At 33.1% G+C, this 7630-nt stretch overlaps 1 long non-coding RNA gene across 1 annotated transcript; it reads left to right on the plus strand.

The window, feature by feature from the left end:
* Nucleotides 1-250: 250 nt before the first annotated feature.
* Nucleotides 251-1388, plus strand: LOC145315202 (uncharacterized). Its single transcript, XR_013877978.1, has 2 exons — nucleotides 251-328; nucleotides 1238-1388. It is a non-coding gene; the product is annotated as an uncharacterized LOC145315202 (long non-coding RNA).
* The last annotated feature ends 6242 nt before the right edge of the window (nucleotides 1389-7630 follow it).

Consider the following 7630-nt stretch of genomic DNA (forward strand, 5'->3'; position numbering starts at 1 on the left):
AAGGTTTATAAATATTTTGGAGGATGGTATCTCCAACCTCTCAAGATAAATTGTCCATAGAAAAAAATTCTCCCTCTCATATTGTTTTTTAATTTAAACCAAAATTTACTAAGAGGGTAAGAGGGCCCTGGGGGGAGGGGTCGACTTCCCCATCCCACCTCAAGTACGTACCTGATATTTGTGGGGGAGTTTGGTTGATTTTCATTTAGTGTTTTTCTATCAGAAATTCTTTACAAAGTATTTAATTTTCAGACAAAATGCAGTTCAGAAATCACATCACTCGGATGTTGACTATTTCAGCTTCTTCCCTAGTTAAGCTTTAATTAAGGTATTAATATAATTTTGTTAATTGCTCTAAATTAATATCACTAAAAGATAGAACATTCTACGAGTTCTTAATACATAGATTTTTTTGGTGGGGGGGATACCCTTCTAGTCCATACCCTGCCCTATTTAAGAATCTTCTTAGGTGAGGGCGTTCTCCCCCCTCCCTCACCATCCCTCACTCACGCGATTAATTTAAGAAATATTTACCTAAAAATACTCTAGGGGTGGGTGGGGGGGTGAGTAATGATATGCGTCCTTATACCATCAATTACATTGTCTAAATATTTAGAATTGTAATTTATAATCGTTAACAGAAAGTCAGTACGTGCGTTGTAAGTTTCTCGGCTGCTATTGAAGATAGATAGCTGAAATTTTTAGTGAAGATTCATATTATATATGTGCATCTATACATTTTTTTGTCTGTCTGTCTGTTGGTCATTCTTAAAATGACAAAAACCTTATTGAAGGAAAAATGTTATTTACTGAAATGCTATTTAAAATAGACATCTAAAATTTTTAGTCTAGATTTTAAATATTTATATTGATTTTTTTGTCCGTCTGTATCAGGGTGGGGAAAAACCCAGGGTTTTTTTAAAAAGCCCAGCCCAACCCAACCCAAAAACCCTTAAAAACCCAGGGTTTTAAGGGTTTTTATGGGGGTTTTATTGGGTTTTTAAAAAAAAACCCTGGGTGGGTTTTTTGTATGCCCACCCTGGTCTGTATGTAGGTCATGCTTAAAAAGCAAAAAAAGTCCAGTTTTTTCATTTTTAAAATAAATCAACTTATGAACCTTCCACAGACTTCTTATAAGCTTCAAGATAAAGGAAATCCTGATTAGTTATTAATCAGTCAGCGAGACCTTTTCAAACAAGCAGATATAATGTTCTTTATTATTTTTTTTATTTTTCAGGTGTCAAAGAAGTTACCTTTCATCGAGAATGCAAGAAAACCTGATTAACAATTAAACAAAAATTTCTAGATACTGTTAGTATTTTTTAAAATGTGAATGTCTTTTACATATTGTTTTAGTTGAATTTAAAATAAAAAACATTCGCAACAAATTGACTTATATTTAAAATTAAAGCTTTTCTATAATTAGGGTCGGTCCTTATATCTTTTTTCGTTAATTAAGGCATGTTAGAATTGTCATAACTTTGATTAATTCCAAACTTTGCATGGTGATTCCTGTAGATTTAAAAAGCGTAGCAACTGTAATCATTACCAGTATGTCATTGTGTCCATTTTAAACATGTTGATTTTAACTTTTTATCAACAAATTTTTATGTGATATAATAATCCGATTGATCTTATTTTTGGAATAATAATTTCTAGGACAAAAAACTAAAATGTTATAAGCTAAGCATCTCTATAATCATGTCTTAAAAATTTCAGTATGTCCATAAACATTATCCAGTAGTTAAGCTGTTTTTCAACAATTTTGTTCTGACTTATTCAGTTCTGACACTTAAAAGTGTTAATGTTCATTGTTCATTTGTCCTACTGTTTCAAAGCTTTTATGAATGTTGTCATTCTTGTTTTTAAAATATTTAGTATTACAAGGTTTAGCTTTTTAGTAGCAATGCTACTCTATACTATGATAAGAAATATCTTTCATTCAGCTAGGTATGTTTAGAGGAAAACTGAAAATGGAGACTAAAATTTAGAATTTTTTTCTCTGCTTCTATTAAAGATAGACGTCAGGGACAGTTACAAACGTGTTTTGGTTAGTTGTGAAAAGCGAAGCTTTTTATAATTAGGGTCGTTCCGCCTATCCGTCTGGAATAATTAGCTAGTTAATTTAAACAGGTTAGAATCGTCCTTTTGATTTCAAACTTTGCATGATGATTCTTAAAACTGTAAGGTACGACTTAGAAAGCACATCAACTCTAATCATTACCAGGAAGTCTGTAGATCCATTGAAGACATGCTGATTTTTTACTTTTCTGGCAGCAAAGGGAAGGGGGGGGGGGTTAATGCAACCATCTTGTTATCAATGCGAGGATCCGAATTTCGTTTTGAAACTTGGCATGATTAATCCTTGGTAGGTCTATTTTCCCTAAATCAAATAAAAAGTTGGAAAAGTAACGGCTGCTCAGCCGTTTTTAGGGAAAAATTATTGATAATAATACAAATAAACTTTTTAAAAATTCCTAGTACCAGCTGTTACAGCTAGAACCGACTAAAAACGACTGGTAGAAGCTGTTATATGCCAAGAGTATCATTCAAAAAGTTAATCCTATGTAATTACTGATGGATTTGCCCTGAAATTAGCCAAAAACCGACTAATAGGCTGAGCCGCCAGCCGTTACTTTACAACTTATTATTCAATTTAGGGAAAAAAGTTCTACAAAGGATTATTAATTCCAAATTTCATTGAGAAATTCGGATTCTACGTACCATTTACGCATTGATTACAAGATGGTTGCATTACCCCCCCCCCTTTTTTTTAAGGGATAATAATCTGGTTTTTGGAATACTGATTCCTATAACAACAAGGTATAATGTTATATGCGAATCATAACAACTACTTACAATTTTGTTAGACTTATGCAAGAATATTATGCTTTTTCAGTTCTGACACTTTACAAGTGTTAATGTTCTCCATTTCAGAGCTTCGCCTTATAGATTTTATCATCCTTGTTTATATAATAACTTTCAGGTCATTTTAGAGTGCAAGGTTTCTTTTTATTGAAATTAAACTTGTTTAGATATAAAGTTTTAGAATATAATTTCTATATGTTGCACGAAAGGACAGCAATCTTTTTAAAAGCGAAGCTTTTCTATAACTTTGAGCTATACCTACGTCTTTAATGGTTACCTTATTTCGTTAATTTTGACATGTTAGAATTACCCTATTTATTTCAAATTAAGACTCCTAAAATAGTAAGGTATGATTTATAAAGCGTAGCAACTCTATTCGTCACAAGAATGTCAATACGTCCATTTAAACATGTTGATTTTAACCTTTTTTGACAACAAATTTGGTTTTATATATTTATCCTATTTATTTGATATTTTAGTACTGATTCCTTTAACGATAAGGTATAATGTTAATCCTACTGATTAAGACCTTGGCTTTTATGGATGTTGTCATTCTTGTTTCATTTCAAACAGGCATCAGTTTTCATAAAAACTAGGTATTTATTTTAGTTACTGTGTCGGGTTATTATAAGTATTTGATTTCATTTGTACCAAAGATATTCTAGAATTCCCTTTTGTCTATCTGTCAGTCAGTCCATAATGCTATTGGGTATTTGTGATCATCTCGGTTGCTACTGGAGCTAAACTGGTGACATTTTTAGTGAAGATGTTAGTACATTCCTTGATTTTTTTGGCTTTGCTACTTATGGATGGTGTTATACTTTTTTGAATATCTAATAATTTCGAAGTTGGATATGTTAAATCTTACAAGTTAGGCTTGATTGATTTAGGATAGAATGTATAGATCAAGAATTTTAAAAAAAAAATATATTTTATTAATAGACATAAATAAATTAATATATATCACAGTTTTCACAAAATATGAAAATGCAAACATAGTCCATAATCACACTTTCTTTTACAAAATTTAAAGGAGTAATTCCATGTTATTATAGGTAAAATTAAAAGAAAGATAAAGGGGTAGTTGCACCAAATGTATTTGAACTTAATTTAGTGAATTGCATATTTTTTTCTGGTCAATTGTTGAAACTACATCTATATGGCATATATTTGAAAGAATTTCAATTTTTACCATGTAGATTTTAAAATACTAGCGGCTACACCCCCTAGAGGCCTCTAGGGGCACTTGAGGAGGGGAGAGTCGAATTTGATAACCCAATTTCTTATTTTAGATTTTAAAAGAAAAAGTAAAAAAATATATTTTTGGGGGGGCGAAAAAAAAAATTTCGGGGGGGGTGCCCCCCTAATTTTTAATTTTAGTTAAAAAAATTAAAATTTTTTTTTTTTGGAGGGGGGGTTGGGGGTGTCCCACCCCCCAAAAAAATAGTTATAAACCTTTCCAGGACCTATGAGAAGCTACCCTGTTAAGGAGAACCCGATCGGTTCAGCGGTTAGCGAGATCCTTCGGTACAAACAAACACACAAACATACAAACACACAGACACACAAACATCCTGTTACTTTAGTATAAGGATTATAATTAAAAATTGTATTTTTAAGATACATGCAATTTATATAGCTAGCTTATAGTTTTTAAAATTAATTAAATTTACAAAATTAAAAATGTTTGATGGTATATTTGTAAGTTTTGCTTGAAATACTTTTTCTGAAATGCACTTCATACAACTATCCCTTTACAAAATTAGATCATTTTATAAAGTGTATTTAACAAAAATTCAGAATATAAATATTTCTATTGTTTCTGGACATGAAACAAATTTTATTATTTAAATATCTACTAGAAAGTGGACTGTACTTATATACCTGTACAAATACATTGCAAGAAGCAAAAAAAGTGATGTTAGTTAAATGAATGAAAAAATATGGACTGGACTAATGTTTTATGAAAATAATATCAACGAATATGAATACATATATAACAAAAAAATCACAAGTTAGGCTTGTATTAGTATCTATAGTGTCAAATTATTTTAAAAAAGAAATACAATAAGAGTCAGTCTGTGGATCATAGACGTCCAAGGGGGGGGGGGGTAATGGGGCAATTACCTCCCCCAAACGATTATTTTTTTCATTTTACCCCTCCCACTTAAAATTTACCCCTACCCTGGGGGTGCCGTAGGCCGTAGTAAATACCCCCCCAAAATAAAAAATCTCTAATAAAAAAAATTTTGCGTGCTTCGCGCGCATTTTTAATACTATGTATTTCAGAAAATTTAAATTACCCCCCCAAAAAATTTTACCCCGGGGGTAAATTTTGGGGGAGTAAACTAAATTTACCCCTGCCAACAGATTTCAGGGGGGGTAATTACCCCCCAAAGCAAATTTTACCCCCCGGGTAAAAATTTTGGGGGGGGTAAAAAAAAATTGCGGCGCGCTTCGCGCGCCATTTTACCCCCCCCTTAAAAAATGTTTACCCGCCCCAAAAAAAAAGCTTGGACGCCCCTGCTGTGGATACCACTTATTGTTTATTTAGGCATGTTAGAATAGTCATAAAATTGTCATAATAATATATGTTGAAGACCTCGAGGGGGATGGTGTCGCTTCAGTTTCTAGACCTCTCCATGCACCTTTAAAACCATGCGTCTTAATTGAGTTGTGAAGGGTCTAATCTAGTAAATCCTAACTGTGCATGGTAATGAGTTGCACCTGTTTTGGGCCAAGGCATTCCCCCCTACACTAACTATTTATGTCGTGCGCCTGTCATAGCAGCAGTAGGTGCCATTTTAACGTCTTTAACTATGACGGGGTGTTATGCTGAGAATAGAACCTATTATTTCCCCGACGACGAGTGCATGTGTTTTGCGCCACGGTGGCGGGTTAGTAATAATCAAATATCTGTTACCGTTAGATATGATTTAAAATGCGTAGCAGCTCTATAATAATCACCAGAAGCTTCATAGGTCCATTAGCTTTAATGGTTGTTGTCATGCTTTTTTCGTAAATTTAACTATATTTAAAAGATGCAAGCCTTAAAATTACTGGCTCTTGTTCGTGCATAGTCCACTTTCAGTCATACATGTGGATTTACTGTCAACAGAAAAAAAATTCCAATAGCAGAGGCGTGCAATCGTATTTGACACCAAGAAATGTAAGCTGAATAAGTTTATGTTTCAGAAGTAACACAAATACCTTCCCCCTCGAGTTGTCATCATTGAACAGAAAAAAGTACTAATATGAAATTGAGATTGTCATAATTGAACCATTGAACATCTTTCTTATTAACTGTACGCTTCTAGATTTTGTATCATCAGCTTCAGTTTGTCTAGATATCACTGTCCACGTCGTCTAAACAAAAAAATATTATTTTATTAGGTAGTTTGAAGACAATGTAAATGTAAAGTTTGGGCTGATTTAATTTTGAAGGCCAACATGTATTTTATTCAGAAGTTTATCTACTCCTTAATTATTCGTTTTTTCAATAAAATCACAGGCGTGCAGAAAGGGGTTGTTTCCAACCCCAGTCAAAATTAAGTGGGGTGGACTGGATACACCCCATGAAATGTAAAAAAAAATTGCACAATCCGCACATTAATTTTTCAATTCAAGGACACTTGATTTTTGAGTAGGTGGATGGACATATAGGGGGGCGTAGGCAACCCCCTGACACCAAAAATACACCTATTTGTTGTCTGTTTTACAGCCCTATCGATTTTTGTATAAGGAGGAGGCAAATTTTCAATTGCGCTTCACGAACCCCTCGCAAAACTCCATGTACGCCACTAATTAAATGTGACGTTAATTCATTTTCTCGTATTCATTCAAATCCGGTGGATAGGAACCGGTTCTCATCCATACGAAAAAACTATGTCTAGCATCGTATTATATCCAGTTTTCTACGAATATAGAAATGTTCAATCATAAGATTAAAACCAGTTTTTAAGCCCGTGCCTTCGGCATCTCGGGGCCAAAAAGGTTTTAATCTTATAATTGTACATTCTATATCCGCGGAAAGCAGTTTATAATACGATGAAAGAAATAACTATTAAACATGATTGACTTAAATACTTCTAATAAAGTAACAGGATGTTTGTTGTTTGTCTGCACTGAAGGATCTCGCTAACCCCTAAACCGATTGGGTTCTCCTCGACAGGGTAGCTTTTGATAGGATATGGGAAGGTTTATAAGTATTTTGGGGGAGGGTACCACCACCCTCCCAAGAGAAATCGCCTGTTAAAAAAATTACCCTCCCCCTCCCCCCCAAAAAAAAACATTAAATAAGTAAACATTCTACATATTCATGTTCAAACAATTTGGATCAATATAAAAAACAAACCCATATTTATTACAAGCCACTAGCGGACGTGTTTTGGCTTTCAGCTCAAACTGTATCAAATATTTACCTTTAAAGAAATACGGAGGTGGTTCAACTTAGAGGTTATTCATATTCTTTATTTCTGAAATTTTAAAATGTAAAATCAAACATATTCTAGTCTTTTTAATAGGCAAGAGTAAGGGGCGTAGCTTGACTTAATTGACTTGATGAATTGGCGAAACCACATTTCTTGTATAATTAAGAATGAAACATGACAAATGTTGCGAAAATAAAGATATTGTCGTCTAGAGTATAGTGTATCAAAGCAATTAATATGGTATATGGGTACAACAAAATCACATCAAAAAACGTAAAAGCAAATCATTATAATTAACTTGACTGGCCTTAATTAACTTTTTTTCTGGAAAT

Source organism: Acartia tonsa, chromosome 3 (genome assembly GCF_053477335.1).
Source record: "Acartia tonsa isolate MP-2025a chromosome 3, ASM5347733v1, whole genome shotgun sequence".
NCBI lineage: Eukaryota > Metazoa > Arthropoda > Copepoda > Calanoida > Acartiidae > Acartia > Acartia tonsa.